At 48.3% G+C, this 17588-nt stretch overlaps 1 protein-coding gene across 2 annotated transcripts in view; it reads left to right on the top strand.

The window, feature by feature from the left end:
- The window catches only part of LOC105182044 (uncharacterized), a 361561-nt gene that overhangs the window by 40727 nt on the left and 303246 nt on the right, over window positions 1–17588 (top strand). Inside the window, exon 1 of one of the 2 annotated variants that reach the window (XM_011139187.3) lies at window positions 9086–9343. The exons of the other annotated variant lie outside the window; for it this stretch is intronic. The gene's annotated coding sequence lies outside the window, so the exon portion shown is untranslated. Of the gene's footprint in view, window positions 1–9085; window positions 9344–17588 lie in introns of those variants that run through there. 2 annotated transcript variants of the gene reach the window in all.

Below are 17588 nucleotides of genomic sequence, written 5' to 3'. Positions count from 1 at the left end.
CGGAACTTTGGTATCGGGCAAATCTCTTCGCTGATCAACAGCGCTCAAGATGTCGAGAAGTGTCAATCGTTCTCGTTGCACATCGAGCAAAGCTCAACATCAGCGTTTCCGCCTTGAAATCGCGTCTGCAATTCTGCGTCGTCGCGATCGCTCATTCACTATCGCCATAACCTTGACGACGCGCAGTCAAAGCTGTGAAAGCGCGCCGCCAGAGTTGAGAGAGAGAGAGAGAGAGAGAGAGAGAGAGAGAGAGAGAGAGAGAGAGAGAGAGAGAGAGTTTGTTGTCCGCGCGAGAACTCGCCTCGAGCCTCGTGTCTTGAGCCGCGCCGGCGGCTGTTCGCAGGAATCACACCCACCCCCGCGAGTGACGACGAGGCGGAGGGAGCCGGGGGTGGCGGGGTGAGCGCTGCTCGATCGCTCGCGCGAGCAGCACGCAACTCGCCGGGCTCGGCGGCGCGCTCACGGCCAATTCCCGGATTAGCCGCGGCCGAATTAATCCCCGTTCGCGAAGTATGCACGAACGATTCGATCAGCGATGCGAGATCCCGAAATCTCTCCGTGGCAGAGTTCGTGCTTTCGACGTCCGTTGGGGTGGCCGAGCTCTGCCAGAACGGGTCGGGGGAGCACGAGCAGGAGAAGCAGGAGCAGGAGCAGGAGCAGGAGGACGAGGACGAGGAGGACGAGGCGGTGCGGAAGGTCGACGAACGCGCGCAGTGGCGAGGGGCGTGGGAGGGGAGGGGGGAGGGGAGCAGTGGTGTAGCCGGCAATGCGTACCTGTCAAGACCAGAGACTCACCCCGCGTTCGCTCGCTCGTTCGCTTACCTGCTCGCGTTACACCTGGCGCACACGAACGTCCGCTCGCTCACTCGCTCATGTTGGCGTGTCTCTCCCGCGCGCGCGTGCTCGCTCATACTCGCGTCGTGCAACGAGCGCGTACGATTGCGTAACCGTCGTCCCTCGCCCTAACCTCGTTTCTTCTCTCTCTCTCTCTCTTGCGACTCCGAATGGATTATCCTGCGATTTGCTCGACCGGAAAACTCGCCATTGTCGTTCCTGCCTCTCGTCGTCTTCGTCCTCGGGCGTCTCCCCCTCTTCTCCTCTTTCTCGAGCGTCGTCGAGCTTTTATGGTCGCAGCGCGCCGACCGTGGGAGTGCGAGCGCGCCGCTCTCGTGCGAGTAGAGAGAGAGAGAGAGAGAGAGAGAGAGAGAGAGAGAGAGAGAGAGAGAGAGAGAGAGAGAGAGAGAGAGAGAGAGAGAGAGAGAGAGAACGATGATCCTGCTTCCTTCCAGCGCGATTACGCGCGAGCGACTCGCGCGAGGTCGCCGGCGAGTTTGCCCGTTCGTCGAAATTCTCGAACGAAATAATCCCGCGTGTCAGCAGGCCGCGCGAGAGCGCGGTCGAAACGAGAGAGGATGGTAGCGGCTGTTTATTCGCGAGCTAATAACGATCCCGGCCTAATGGCGATCGATACTCGATTATAATAATGTCGGGTGCACACGCGCGCGCGCGCGCTCTCGCTTTTGCGACACGCCGGGACTGCGAATGCAAGCGGGCGCGCTCACGGTAGATACGCCTATTTTTGCAGGCTCGTCTCGCGTAAACAATATCCCGTCATCAACGTTAAATCTGATAAATATTAAAGCGCGATGCGTAAAAGTGTGCGCGCGAATACGCGCGAGCACTCGTCGCGCGCGACGCCGTTCACGGCGCGGTTCACGCGCGCTCGCGATTGCCCTCTTGGAGAGGAGGCGTTGGAAACGGACTGAAAGTCGCGGCGAGAGTACCGCCGAGAGACTTTTGCTCCCGAATTATTCACGCACGGCGCCCTCTAACGTCGCTCGTTCTCTAAGCGAGAGCTTGGCGCTCGTATCTGAAATATTTTACCTCGCCTGAAACAATATCTCAGTGTATCTCGCCGACACATCGGCCGCTCTCTCTCTCTCTCTCTCTCTCTCTCTCTCTCTCTCTCTCTCTCTCTCTCTCTCTCTCTCTCTCTCTCTTTATGTCTATATCGATATATCGGATTTATTTATCCGATATCGAGCAATATCGGATCCGCAAGCGGGGATCCAGATATTTCTCAATCTCTAATGCGAAACGACGACTCGGCCCGGTAATAAAGTAACACTCCCGCCCGCAACTGACGCCGCCAATAAACCGCCTCCTCGCCGCATACGAGATCGCGACGATTTCCCGTTGTTCCTTCGAATCGCACGGCTTCTATCCCCCAGACTCTCTCTCTCTCTCTCCCCCTCTCTCTCTCTCTCTCTCTCTCTCTCTCTCTCTCTCTCTCTCTCTTTCTCCTCTTCTTCTTCTCTCGTGGAGATCGCCCACAGTAGGCAGACAGAATTAAGTCGAACCCATCGCGGCCCGATAATCCGGCGACGTCCGGTATACGAAACGAGCCGGTTATTGTCTTCGTCTTCTAACCGCTCCATTCGCTCGCGAGAGACGCCACGGATCCCTTTATTCGGGAGAAGGGCCGGCGAATTCCCGCCGTCGCACGGAAAACGCCCGTCCGTTTCGCAGCTCGAACTTGCCACGTCGTGTCGCGTCGCGTTGCTCCGCTCCGCGCGAAATCCCCGCAAGCGAGCGTGCCGAGAGGGCGAGGGCGAGGTCGAAGTCGTCGTCGTCGTCGTCGTCGTCGTCGTCGTCGTCGTCGGTGGCGGCGACGGCGGCGGCGGCGGTGGCGAGGCGAACGGCACGAACGGAGGGGGTGGGGGCGAAGGAACGTCGATGGAGAGTGAGAGGCGGTATCGGGAAATTTCTGAAATACCTTGGCCCGTGAAATGCACTCGCTCTGCATTTGTACTCGCCCCCACACCGCCGCCGCCGTCGCCGCCGCCGTCGCGTCTCTTCCTCCCCCGCGCTGCCCGTCGGTGCTCCGGTAGGGTGCTATTATATGTATTATACATTTGCGCAGCGTCCACGCGATGATAGATGAAAAAGTAGCACGTTTTCGGGCGATACGGGAAAGCTCGTCGTGCTCCTCGAATCGCGTGCGGCTTCGACTTTGGCTTGATTGGGCAATTCCGCGCGACGGTCGGCTGAAATATACAAGGTGCTTGAAAAAAGGGTGTAGAGCTTTAAGGGGAGATGGTACTCTGAGGACGGAGGAAAGCGGTCCTGATAAATACGGGTTGAGAAATTAATATCGCCGGAATTGCGAGTAATTATTTATTTTAATTGAAGTAAATAAGAGACGTACTCGCTTCAAGTGCTTGCAAAGTTTACGAAAGATTTTCTATTCCTCCTATTTTTACACACACTTTACATCTTCTTACCATAAAACTGCAACCTCTTAGAAAAATTCCCGGATTTGTTCCGATTTGATAGGTATCTTGCATTTTCCGATGTAATTCGTCCAACATTTGAACAGATCCTTCGATGAGAGATGGATTGGTGGCCCTCTTGTTCTTCTGATTCCAATTCCCTGGACTTTTTTATGGGAGTTTCTCAAGAGCACGGTGTACTTTTCACCGATAAATGACACGAACGAATTATATATCGAAGAATACAAAATACTCATTAAATAATTAGAACAAATCCGGGCTTTTGCAAAAAGTTTGCAATTCTACGTTACAAAGAATATGTGTAAAATGTGTGTAAAAATGGAGGAGGAGTAGAAAATCACTTGTCAATTTTGCAAGCACTAGAAACGAGCGAGACTTATTTGCTTCGATTAATTTAGGAACGATGAAGTGTGCGCAGAAATAGGAGGACATGCGGAAAAACTGTTGTAAGCAGCAGAAGCGAGTGGATCATTCGCTTTAATTAAAATTGTTCACGATTCCGACAATATTAATTTTCCGAGCCGCATTTATCGGGACACTTTCCCTCCATTTCATATTATCCGACTCTAGGGGCGTGAACTCTCTTTATCAAACACCTCGTATAAATCTCCTATCGCGCGACAAGCGTCGTGATCGCCGACGGTCGGCGTAACAATAAGGAGCTTCCGACGCGACCTCGCGATTGTCGCAAACGCGTTACTTGGGACGCGTTACTTGGAGACCGTGGGCTTCGCTTCTGCGAATTGATACAGGCCTAATGCCGCGCAGGGGTATATTAATCCGGGTATTACGAGGCTATCGTTCTGTATTCGGGTTATCAAAGAGGGTATTAGAGAGCAGAGCGAGCCGCACCGTGCTGAGCCCTTCCCTTTTCGCCCTCTGATAAGTCCCGCCCCCGCCCTTTCTCCGTGTAAGCGCACGAGAGAGATCCGCGTTTTTCCATCCCCGTAATCCTTTTAATGCCCAAGACATAAACATTTGCACGGATCAAAGTCCCGGCCTCGGGACGTATCCTTCTCGCGCGATTACGTCTCGCTGTCGGGAAAAGGCGAGTACGCATCTCTGCGTTTCTACTCGCGGCGATTCTCGAAATTGTTCGATCGCGAGATTTTTATTTCTCAGAGACTGGGCGCGAGTCATCTTGATGAGAAGTAGCGAAGTGGGCAGTTCTGACGGGGCACACTCGAAAAAAAAGTATTCTATTTGTAAAGTGATTTTTCCCATAGTTTTATATTTTAGACGAAGTCTTTTACAGAATATGGATTTCTCTTTTGATGAAGCGATTAAAGTGAACCATTCACCTAAAATTTATTAGATATTATTTTAACTATTTTCCTCTTATTTCAAGAGGATCTCCTATTATATCAATTAACTTTCCTCTTATAAGAAGAGAAATATGTTAATTTGAGTGTCGGCTTCTTTCGTTCAGTCATGCTCCAGACAAGAAGGAAAAAAATAATCATGTGCTCATGGCTCAAAATATTTGGAACGCTTTTTAGAAAAAGTATGTGTGTTGCTGTAACATACGACATTTATCCATATTTGGTCAAATACAGTTTATGATCTATTGCAAGAAGTTGAATAATATATTCTTTCTTTTAATCATGTTTCATACAATTTTGGTTATGATGAACATCTTTGTAGCTATGAAGTCCATAATAAAACTGACTGGAAATTTGCTTGTTATGATGATCTTATTTCATTCGTGCCTACTTAATGTAGAATTTGAACCAGAAATACATCTATATATTGTATATATATTACTGTTTGCTATATACATTATAATAATTCTTTCAAATTAACCAGTATAACCAGTAAGAATAAAATATAACCAGTAAGAATAAATGATAATCCTCTTGAAAAAAGATTAAATAATCCGTGTATAAGAGGAGATTTATTAAAATCAATAAGATTTGCATTATACTTATAGCATATAATTCCTCTACTTTAAGAACTTTAAGAATAATATATTTATAATGTTTTCCTCTTAATCGTAGAGGAATCCCCTTGAGGCCATATAAAAGAATAAAATCCTCTAAAATTTAGATGATTCCGCTCGTTCTGAAGTTACTTTTTTTTGGGTGGGCACAATTTGGATGTAACTTTGCGAGCTTCCGGGGGTTGCGACTTTTCGGAATATCATTCCGCTTCACAATATTCAGGATCCTGATTCTCCGCCCGTCACCGCTGGCGCTTTGAAACTCTGTGATTTTCGCTCGCACTGATGACTCCTCGGTCCTTTCATACTTACGTTACGCGGCGTGCGTAAACGTTGTTAGTCCGCGATGCCACGACGCCTATTGCGGAAGTGCGGAAGAGTTGGCGAAAGCTTCGCCGCCGGCATCCGCGGTCACTGCGGCGGTCGTTTTGCGCGCGCGCGCGCGCGCGCGCTCGGTTGAGATGCAAGAAAAATTCGTGGGGTATCGCGGTCTGACGCGAACGCTAGAGAAAAGGGTGAGATTGTGTGCCGGGAGATCGTGCCGAGGAGATCGGGGTGATAGTCCCGAAAAGTCTTGCAGAAGCTCCCTCTCCTCCCCACACGAGCGCGCGTGGCTTGGTGGTAGGTCGTGGAGGATCCGTCGACGCGCAGCTGTCGACGTACGGTGCTGGACGATAACGGTAATCCAATTTTTCGGAATAATATTTGTCTTGAAGATGACGACTAACGTCGCGCCGGCGACCGCCCGAGCGCTGCCCGGCTGTGTGCACACGCGTGTGCGGCCAGGGAGCGCTCCATTCTCGCCGTGACATCTTTCATTTCATCTTTTCGTGTATTTCGCGATATGACACATCGCCGCGCCGGCTGGATTAAGAAGAATAACGGAGCCGTTCCTGCCGCGCCGAGGTATCGATGATCGCGGAAGTACTCGGCAACGGTGATCGAGCGGGGCACGTTTTTCCCACCGTCGGGAAACAAAGAGTCGCGTCGAAGAATGCGAACGTAAACGTCTCAGAGCGCGCGCGCGCGTGTGTACGGAAATAGCGACGGCAGTGTGATTCGACAGTGTAAATGACAGCGTACCGACGTCTCTCTCTCTCTCTCTTTCTCCTCGGCTATTTCGCTCGAGTCGAGCGCGCAACTTTAAACGCAACGGTAAACTCGTGATATCTATTTCCTCCCCCTCGGAGCTTCCGATCCCCTCTTTGCTCTCTTAATCGTGAAATCCCGCGATTGTCGCCGCACCGGTCGCAACCTCGACCTCGCTGCAGGATTTACGTGTTTGAGAAAAAGAAAAAGAAAAGATAACGCTGGATATTTCCCGCCGAGCCCGCGAAAGTCGCGGGCTCGCTCGTCTGCGACGACAAAAACGCGCGGCACTTCGTCGACGTCTGCCGCCGGCGCCGACTTCTCGTTTCTCGGCTCGTGCGCCAACTTCCCGAATAAAATTATCGTTAGGGAATTCGTCAACCGATAGAAGCGACGACAAACGGGCAAAGTCGAGTGCCGAGTCAGTTTCTCGCCTTCAGTGAGTTTCCCTGAGTGAGCTACGAGATTTGCATACAAAGACGGGCGAACTCGAGAACCCCCTTCTTCTCTGGCGCCCCCCCTTCGCGCGCACTTGGACCCTCCTACCCTTTTTGTCCCTCCGCTCCGCCTCATTCAGCTCCCCCCCCTCCCCGCTCCCCGCTCCCCCCACGCGCCCTTACATCAGGCGAGCTGGATGTCGTTTTAGCCGTTGTTCGTATATCGATTTTAAAGAGACGTTTTTATCGCGACCGTCGCGTATCGGCTGCGCCTTTGCGCCATTATTTTATCGACGGCACTTTTGCCGCCAAGGTGAATTTATCCGTCCGGATAGAGGAAGGAAGGAGCGTGATATCGATTAGGACGAAGCTTCTGTAGATGAAGCATCGCAATGGGCAAATGTCGTAGAGCGGTCAAAAGTGATCCAAGGATCAACAAACAGAGATGCGCGGGTGGACGAAGCAGCGCGCCTTCTTATGTCTGCATATTTTTCTGATTTTCATTAACGTCGGGGAAATTCCCACGAGATCTCGACGTTTACGCGAGGGATGCAGGAGGAAGAATCCGCGAGCCTCGTTGCCGATTCGTTCTCGCTCGGCAGCGCGGCTCGTTGGCGCCACGCGAGAGAGACACGAATCGATCGATCGATCGTTCACCGGCGATAATTTCACATTTCTGCCACTCGGGAAGTCCTGAGTATTTGGAGAATACGGGTAAGGTAAACGTACCGAATTACGCCACCTTGGCTTATTCTATGCGTGTAATAAAACATAGCTGAGTAAAAAAGTGTCTAAAAATTGCCGGAAAAAAGTCGTGATAGTGTGTCAAATGGCTCCGCTAAGGTAAATATACGAAAATACAATGTAATTTTCCGTGGAAACCAATTTCAAAAGCCTGTATCAAAGATCTGTCACTTTTGACTATTTTCGACTGAATTTGCTTCTAAATGATTACTAACCTATGACGTGACCTTCTAATATGATAAAATGAGATATCTTTGGGTAGCAATATAGTGTTTTAGTTTTTTACGATTAAAATATAATAAAAGATGATAAAAAGGTATAATATTGTAAAATTATGGTTTTTATATTTATAATATTGTATAATATTGTAAAATATGGTTTTTACATAATATAATATAGTATAGAGTGGCGTGTCATTTGGGATACATAATCAGTGGCGTAAATTGGGACCTACAATTTCAGTGGGCGTGATTCGGGATATTTGCGGTCCACACTTAATTCTTTTATATAAATAAAGAATCTTGTTTATTTCTAATTTGTATGTGTGTTTTCGCTAATTTGCTAAATAACAGCTTTTAATAAGATTCATAGTCTCACCTTTACTTTCTTAATACCACTTTACTTTCTTCAAATAAACTCTCGACAATTGGTCTTTGCTTAACTCTTAACGCCCGACATTTTTATAAGTGTTTTAAGAATAAAATTTGAGTTTCTTTGAACTGAGACTATAAGCAGTGATAACCAAAAAAAAGTATCAGAATTTTATATTGGTTTTTTTATCGTTCTTTGTTTATTGGTAAATATAACTTGGGTCCTAAAAACGAAATGAGCAACCTATATAGAGAAAAATGAGGAGTAATCTGTACGACATAACTCTGATAGCAAGCTTGACATTTTTGAGCTGAAACTTTACTATATTTGTGAAGTTTATCATTCAGAGCGTCAAGCTTACTATTTCGGAAGAATATCTTATAGATCACCTTTTAGATAGTCAATCGTCCCTTCATTTTTCGCTGCATAAAAAACTGTAAATCACCAGGTTTCACGAAAATAGGTTAATTTCTTGATTTTCCCGTCCACCATATTGGATTCGCCATTTTGAATTTCTGTATTCTTTTAATTTCACATTTTGCATCTGAGAAAGCTTCCAAATGTATAAAATTATAACAGATACCAATCTATTCATTTATAGCGCACTTCTAGATGTCAGTAACAATGCTAACTATGCCTACTTGGAATTTGACGAAACATGTTATCATTAAAACTGAGCTAAAAACAGACTAAACCGAATCTACATACAATCTATATGCCATTTTTTAGAAGAAAAATTCACCTCTACACTAGTGCAAAGAAAACGAAAATATCTCCTTCTTTGACTTATGGATTCTTAAATGCGTTTCTGGTAACTATAGTTACCGGTAGGCGTTAAAGGGTTAAGGTGGCGGTAATTCGACAGGTTTACCTAGTCGCGGCATTTCTCGGCCACCGTGTACATCACGCAAGTCACTGACTGACGAGCGGCGACAGCTGGTGGGGGCTGACTTTGAGAGCGCCGATTGTTTTGATATTCGCGCACTTGTCGCGGCCGCGTCATTGCGTTTCGCGCCGGCGAACGCACGTGCCGATGTGCGGATCTGCGTGTTCTCTGGCGTTTGTTTTCGATCCCTGCCGCGCGATTGGAATAATCCGCCGTTTACTGAGATACTCGATCGCTCCGTCGCGCGTCCCTCGGCCACGCGTTTGTTCTCCGGTCGAATCACGAGAGAGTGAGTGACCGGGATCAGGAAGCTGGATCAGGACGCAGGACAGCGGGCGACGATTCATCACACATATATCCTCAGGTTTGACAAGTCACTCATCAGGTCTAGCAATTAATTCGTTCCGATGAAATTTACGTACCGGCCAAAACCTTTCGGACTTTTGAGCATAACTTCCTTCACAGTAAAGGTACTAGATTCAAAATTTTCACGAGTTGTTGTTTATATTGTTTAAGTAAAAGTACTTTGTTCGGGATGCCGCAGCTGTTATCAAAATATGTTATGACCTAATACATATCCATACACTTTAAATCAAGTTATGCTCGAACAAAGTCTTAAAAGTGATATATTTTCGGCCGGTACTGTAGCTCGGAGCAAAAGCTGACATTGAGATATTCTTTCGCTCCTTTGCGCTTTTAAAGCGTTGACATTTCACTTCCCGAAACGACACATGGTTTGATAACCTCAAATAATCAGCAATATTTACGATATCAGCAAAAAGTATGTTCGATACACGACGCCTTTCGCATTTCATAAACAAAAACGTTTCTGAAGCAAAAGATTTGTGTTGCTCACAGTGAAAATGCGGTGTGATCCATCACACGTGCCTGGTTTGAATGTTTTCAAAGTGGCGATTTTGACCTTCACGACCAACCACGCCCCGATCGGTCCCAAAAAAATGGCGAACACATATGAAGAATACCGAAGCGCGAGGCAGCGATATTCCGCGCGTCGGAACATCGCTGGCCTCGTCAATTCAGCCCGGCTTCACAGCGTCAAATCGCGCGCGTTAATTTTCTGCCCGCTGAGTAATTATACGAAGTGTCTTAAAAATACCGGAACTCCCGGATAACTTTGCAGGATCAAGTTTTCATGAAAAACTTTACAAAGTACAAAAGTTGTAGAAAATCGAGTAACGGACTTGATGGTGACCTTGAATTTGACCTTGGCCATGACCTTCAAGGTCATTTGGAGGTCAACTTGCGTTTTTTAAATGGGAATCCTTATTTTTTATTACACTGTTTTTTTTTTCTACCTTATTAATTTGAACAACTTTTGTTTAAAACATTTTTTTATTTGCCTAATATTTTTTGAGATGTTTGAAGAAAACTTGATAAACTTGACTTTTCCAATATTTAACTTACGATATCTCGCTAACTGTCGGATTTGTCGGAAGGGAAAGTGGTACTAGACTTTCTTGCTTTATTTAGTCTCAAGAATATATTGTTATAATAGCGCCCTGACTCTTGTTAACTTACTGACTTTTGAACATTTCAAAATTATTAAATTAACAAAAATCAGGACTCTATTGTAACAATATGTTCTTGAGACTAAATAAAGCAAGAAAGGTCTGGTACCACTTTTTCCTCCGACAAATAGTTAGCGAGATGTCGTAAGTTAAATATAATATAGATAAAAAGTTATCAAGTTTTCCTGAAATATCCAAAAAGATATATTAGGCAAATAAAAAAATGTTTTGGACAAAAGTTGTTCAAATTAATTGGTAAAGAAGAAAACAGTGTGACAAAAAATAAGGGTTCCCATTTAAAAAACGCAAGTTGACCTCCAAATGACCTTGAAGGTCACGGCCAAGGTCAAATTCAAGGTCACCATCAAGTCCGTTACTCGATTTTCCACAACTTTTGTATTCGAAGCTTCTCGTGAAAACTTGATCCTGCAAAGCAAAGGGGGTCCGGTATTTCTAAGACATCTCGTGTAAGTAACGCGTGAACGCCATGTGCGGACGGACGGACGCGCGATTTCAAGGAAACAATGCGACCGATTCGTGCGACTCGTGTCGTCCGTAGCAGGTCGCGATAAAACTGAACTCGCAGGCGCGAGCGTGCGGGAAAGCGATTCGGCCGGTATCTCTCGCGGATATCCGGTCTTCCATCGCGAGATATTAATATCTCATCGACGCTGATTTGTCGGAATCAATCGGCCATTATCGTGTCACAATTAGCGCGCGCGCCGCAACCAAGAAGGTGTTCTTCCTCCCGCGTCAAATTTGTGAAGTCGCTCAGATCAGGCGGGAGATGAAGGCGAGAGACGGACGGAGAAAGGGTGAGAAAGAGGAGGAGGGGGCGAAGCAGAAGAACAGTTAAAACGCGAACGCCCGAGCGGGGAAGTCTCTCCGGGGTATCTGGATTCCTGCGATACATTCGCTTCTCGACGTTTCTCTCCAATCTGTGGTATCCCCCCTACGCATTCGCGCGCCATGTTAGGAACAACCCCCGCGGAGGCAGACGAAAAATCGGATCCGGTACGTGCCCGGCCAAGTTTGCGCGCGCATTTTCGCTGGTGTGCGCGGCGGAAGAGGCCGGGGGGAAAGAGGGAAAGGAAGGAAGAAAGACCTTGGACGGTGGAACGCGTCGCCGCGCTGCCGTCGGCGTCGCCTCCTCGTAGAGTAGGGTAGGTCTGGCCGTACGAAAGGACACGCTCGACTAATTTCCCCGATGCGCTCCGCCGCCCGATCGACGTCGATTTCGAGTGGGCGGCAACCCGTAACTTCGCGAGAGCGCGTCAGAGGGGGCTGCCGGGGGCAGGGCGTTTGAATTCATGACTGTCGTAAATATGTTAATACTTCGTGGCCACCCCCGCGCATCGTCGAGACAGAATGAGGCAGAGGCCGGCCGGCGTGGGAGGGGGGAGGGGGGGGGAGAAAGGGTGATTCCCGAAGGCACCGGCGGGGTCGCATCGTCGGAACGTCCTTATGAGTTTCCGTGTTTATCACCCACTCGCGGAACGTGCTCGGTTCGCTGCAGCTTTTCCGCAAGGGGGTGGGAGAGGGATAGGGGAAAGCTCTGCGTGAGTCGCGCGCGACTCTCGGCGAAAACCGCGACCGGTGGATTACGGTTAAGCGCGAACGAGCGAGCGGACAATAACGAAGAAACGACGAGCGCATCGATCGACCGGACCGTCCGCGGCGCGCAATTGGCGCGCAATTGATGACTCCAATTAGGTCGCGTGTACACGATTACGACGGACCGTCGCGGATTTACTTTTCCGCTCGGCTGCGATCGATCGGGAGACGAATGCCCGCCAGCCGTGGACTCGCGGCTGTCGGCCGCCGGGTCCATTGCGTAATGTAATGCATTATACTCTCGACATAATGGTCAGACGCGGACAATCTAAGCGCTACTGGATGCTCGCAGCTATTTCTAACGATTGATAGAGCTGTAATTGTATCGGCCGTGCCTACAAATAACGCGGCGGCCGCCGCCGCCGCCGCCGCCGCCGCCGCCGCTAATACACTTTAGGACTGTGGATTTAATGGCCCGTATTGTGAACGGATCGCTTACAAGAGCAGTAGCAGTTATTAGCGGCAGGTCATTAGATGGTTTGCGAGGCCAACGGCCGACAGGCTCGCTGAACATGGTCGTTTATAATCGTTAGGCCGCGCGTAGGTGCTAATCGAATGTCGAGATAATAGCGCGCACATCGGGACGAATGAAAAATCTGCGCGAAATTCGGCCGACTGCGCGAGTAATTCGATTACGCCGTCGTCACACGCCTCGCCGTAGTGTGAGTGATAATTATCGGGCATATCCATCCCCCCTCCCCTGCTCCCTCCCCCGACCGTCACTCGAGCATTGCTGTATTGCCGGTTTCGCGCTGTACATTTTTCTCTTCTTTGTTTCTTTTTTTTTCTTTTTTTCTCTTTTTTTATCACGAGCGAGAGGCTGCGAGAAAGGGCGCGCGAGAGAGAAAGACGGAGAGCGGAGGGGGCGGGAAAGGAGGGGGAGGGACGTGCGCGTATGTGCGGTGTTCGTAATAATTATCGGAAATATTATTGAAGGGAGGTAAACGCTATCAAAATATTAGTCTGTTTTCGGTGTTGTTACGCTTGATTGCGAGTGATCGTATTAATTGTCGGAAATATTCTATAACGAACGTAAACGCTTTCCAAATATTTACCCTATTTTCAGCGAGCCCACTGCAACAACATTAAAGACATAATTATTCGAACGATTCTCGTTGTTCGTGGCGCGCGTAGATCATATTTCGCGCGACCACGCGGAGAGAGAGAGAGAGAGAGAGAGAGAGAGAGAGAGAGAGAGAGAGAGAGAGAGAGAGAGAGAGAGAGAGAGAGAGAGAGAGAGAGAGAGAGAGAGAGAGAGAGAGGAGGGGGGGTGAAAGGAAGAGAAACGCGGCTAATAAACGTTATTAGAAAATAGCGCGTTGTCAACGTGACCCGGCGACGGCGGGGTTGTGTCTTTAGCATTTAATCGAAGTGCACTTCCTCTTCCCCCCCCCTTCCCGCTCTCTGCCTTTTCTTCTTTTTCTTCTTCTTCGTCCTCTTCGTCCTCTTCGTTTTTTTCGAGGACTGTTTGTATGTACCTGCGGAACCGTACCGCAATAACATCGATTTCCCCGCTAATGCGAGATCTCTCGCCGTCTCTGATAAGTCTCACTCTTCCTTTTTTCCTCCTTCATCCTCCGCGATGACGGATCGCCCTTTGCATCAATATGCCGAGTAAACAACGCTCCTGTTTTTTACGCGCTTGCGTATATACACGTAGCCGCGGATGTCGCCTCGTGTGTGAAAATACAATAGAACGCCGCCTTGCGACTCGCCGCACGTCTCGACGAAGAAGAGAGAGAGAGAGAGGGAGAAGAATTTTTCAAAACGCGATGCACCGGGCGAGTTGGCGGCGTCTCTCTCGGCTGCGCGCGAAAATGTCCGTTATCTCTGGCTGAAATTTGTTCGCGTCGCGTTGCGTTCCGGCGCGGCGCGGCGCGACGCGGCCGAATAAATTAATCTAAACACACATCTAAATTGCTTCAAACCTAATTAACCCAAATCTCACCGGCTACATCGCGTGACAGTTAATTATGCGCCGCCTCTCGCGAGAACGTCGTACGATCGAATTAGGTCCAGGCCACGTGTACAGGTCTCTTCATTCGTCACGTGGCCGTCGTACCTCTTGCCCGAGTTCGCGTGACTCTCGCGAAAGTCGGGATTAATAAACGCGGAATCCGAGCGACGAGATCGCGAGAGGAAGATTCAGCCAGCGCGCGCGATGATTATTCCTCGACGTTCGTCCGATTGTCATCGACGCGCGGATCCGGAAGAGAAGAGAAGCGGAAGAATCGCTGAGCAGCAATATCCTCCGCCCCGTCGCTGATGATCTCTCCCTCCTCCCCGGTATTTTTTCATTTTTCGCCGTCTCTCTCTCTCTCTCTCTTTCTCTCTCTCTCTCTCTCTCTCGCTCTCGCTCTCTCGCTCGCTCGCTCGCTCGGGCCGAAGAGGAGCGGCGAGAATAAACTGCGCTGAAAACTTGTTATCTCGCGCAAGCAAGCCGGGCGTCGAGTTTCTCGCGCCGGGTTCGAATGTGTTTTCGCACGTAAACCGACGTAAGTTGTATTAGAATCCACGAGGTGAAAGGGTATACATTCGGGCGCGGCGGTAGTTCGCGAAAAAGACGGAACGCCGGGACTCCTTCATCTCCATGGCAAATATTGGATCGTCGGATATATACCGAAGATTTTGGATATTGCTTGCACAACATCCGCCGGGGTCGCTTCTCGGTGTCCCCCCCGCCCCCTGCGACAGAATCAACAGCCGCGTTAGAACGTTGACCTCTTATTTTATTACACACGGCGCGGCGCGCGGCCGACGACTAGATCGCGCGAGCGCGCCCCGAGTAGAAAAATTAATAGGGCTCTGGTAAGTTCTAGTCTACAATAGGTGATTTAAGCTTCAAGCTATAAGAAATTAACCAATTACAGTTGAATATGAGGAAAATAATCGACTGTTAATTTCTTATAGCTTAAAGCTTAAATCAACTATTGTAGACCAGGGCTAAGGGTCTAATTATTTTTCTCTAACATTAATCGGGCCCTAGTAGGGATAAAAAGACAAGAGCCCTACAAGATATGTGTAACAAATGGTTTAACGGGTTCTTATAAGCTAATATTATGAGGGCCTTATAAGGCAATCAAGGTTTTTATAAGGCATCAAGGGTTTTATAAGGCAATATTAAATTTCTCTTGTTTATAGTTTTATTTACTGGCAGAAGTTAGTATCAGAATGGTTAAATTTCTTCTGCGAAGGAAAATATTTACTTTCATGTTTTATAATAGTTTTCGAATACGCTGATTTCAAATTTGAGGTTGTTGTTGCAAAATTCAAAATGGCGGATCAACAATGGCGGACCTAAAAGTAGTAAATCTTGACTCGGGTCTAACCGTAAGCCGGTTAATAGGGTCTTATAAGGAAGTATTTTTATTATTACTTGAGTAAAAATAGACTGAAGAAATTTAGACTGTAATTTCTTTATTTCTTTATAACCTTGTTAATATACAACAGGAATTTTTTATTTTAAAAACATAGCATATTTTACAATAAAACATAGCATTCTTTGTACATAAAAATCCTGCTACTGTTTTTATTAAAGTTTGCTGCATTTCAAAAAACGAAGGCAATACTAGAAAAATCCTTGCAAGAGACTAATGAATATGGCAACTAATAAAACTAATAAAATTTGTTTTCAATTGCGGTATGATTAAGAAATCTTTAAAAGAATCAGATAGAGCGTTACTTACTAAAACAATACCAAACTATGATAATTTTACACGCTTCAGCACTTAAGAAAATTAATAAGATGCGGTAACACGCATACGATTAATTTTTTATAACAAAACTTGATTTTATATATCTAAAGCACCCTCTCTTAAAAGATCCTTCAAAGGTCCATATCAATTTTCCATGTTCAAGCGTTATTTCGTAAAATCTAAGGCATCCTTAAAAAATCCTTCTTAGGCCCTTCTCAGTTTTCCCTATCAAAACCTTATTTATTAAATCTAAGGCATCTCTAATAAATCCATCCAAAGCCCTCATCAATTTTCCTCATCGAAGTCTTATTTTGTAAAATCTAAGGTATCCCTAAAAGATCCATCTCGGGGCCTGTTGTGCTAATAATGAGGTATCCTACTTTTTAGGGCATCCTACTTTCAGCTTTATTCGGGCCTTACGCTTCATAAGAATGACCCTAACAATTTTTTACTCGAGTCGCGCGACTCGAATTTCCGAATAACCGTGCGGAATCGCGCCGCAACAGTCGCGACCTTATTACCCCCCTCCCCCGCTCTCCCGCCGCGCTAAATGCGTGGCTACCATGCGCGCAGCTCCGCGGCCGAGCGTATGCGCCCGATGCGTTCTAGTTGGTCGGCGATTAATTCGATAATTATTTGCGATACGTAATATCAAGCGATTTGTAACGCGCCATTGTCGACTGATTAAATGTCCTCTCGTTAAAATTGCGCGCGCGCGCGCACGCACACGCCCGTCTCGCGTCGCGATGTCGCGCGGTCGCGCGGCTTAAGTCGAACAATTAATATTTGACAACGGCTCGGTCAGCGACGATACGTTAATTAGTCCGATTTAACGGGGGAGTCGCGCTTGTCGCGCGCGCCGCGCGCGTAGAATCGACTTTTTCTCTCTCCCGCGCGCCACGCAACTAAATACACATTCGGCAACGGCGGCGGCGGCGTCGTATGAACAATGGCCATTGCGCGGTTAGTCCGAGATATAATTATTGCCGGCCGCGGTGCCGTTCGCTCGTTACGCATTCATTCGCCGCCGCGGCCTGATGTAACGCAATATCGCGCTGTGTATATCGGCCGATATTGTTCGATCCGCACAATTAACGTAAAATATTACAGCCGGGCGTAAATCGGCCCGTGGGCGGCGGCGCGATTTATGCCCGCCGATAACGCGAAAGTCCGCGCGCGCGCGGATCGGAAACGCGATCAAAGGCCGCGAAATCGCGAACCACTGGCGGCGGCTGACGACGCGCGATGCGCGGGGCGGGGCGAGGTGTTGTTGTCGCCCGCCGCGATAATTGGCTAATTAGCCGGCGAGAATCCGCCGGCGATTACGTTGCTCATTGTTCGACGAGGGCGACGTCGCGGCGGGCATTAGGAACGCGCGCAAGCCGGCCGATTCGCACGAGCGACCGGCACGGGCGACGACTCCTCCCCTCTCCTCTCTCTCCCCCCCAACCACCAACCCGCCCCCGAATTCTCTCACGACCGATTCCTTTCAACGATCCGCGATCTAATCCCGCGCGTCTCTCTTTCTCCCGCCGCGCCGCTCCGCTCTTCCCACTACTCGCGCGCCACGGCAAATATACTTTCCGCACCGCCGAATAAAATCAATGTCATTAGCAGCGGGAGCGCTCCTTCCCCCGTGAACCGGAAAAATCGATAAATTACGCTCGCGCGTTATTCTCCGCTCGCATCCCTGCATTCGGGGTGCGAAAGGAGAGCGCTGTAATTGCGGCCTCTTTTCTTTCTCTCTTTCTTTTTTCTTTTTCTTCTTTTC

This window comes from Harpegnathos saltator, unplaced genomic scaffold (assembly GCF_003227715.2).
Source record: "Harpegnathos saltator strain DR-91 unplaced genomic scaffold, Hsal_v8.6 scaffold54, whole genome shotgun sequence".
Classification (NCBI taxonomy): domain Eukaryota; kingdom Metazoa; phylum Arthropoda; class Insecta; order Hymenoptera; family Formicidae; genus Harpegnathos; species Harpegnathos saltator.
This window is presented reverse-complemented; position numbering and strand designations above follow the sequence as displayed.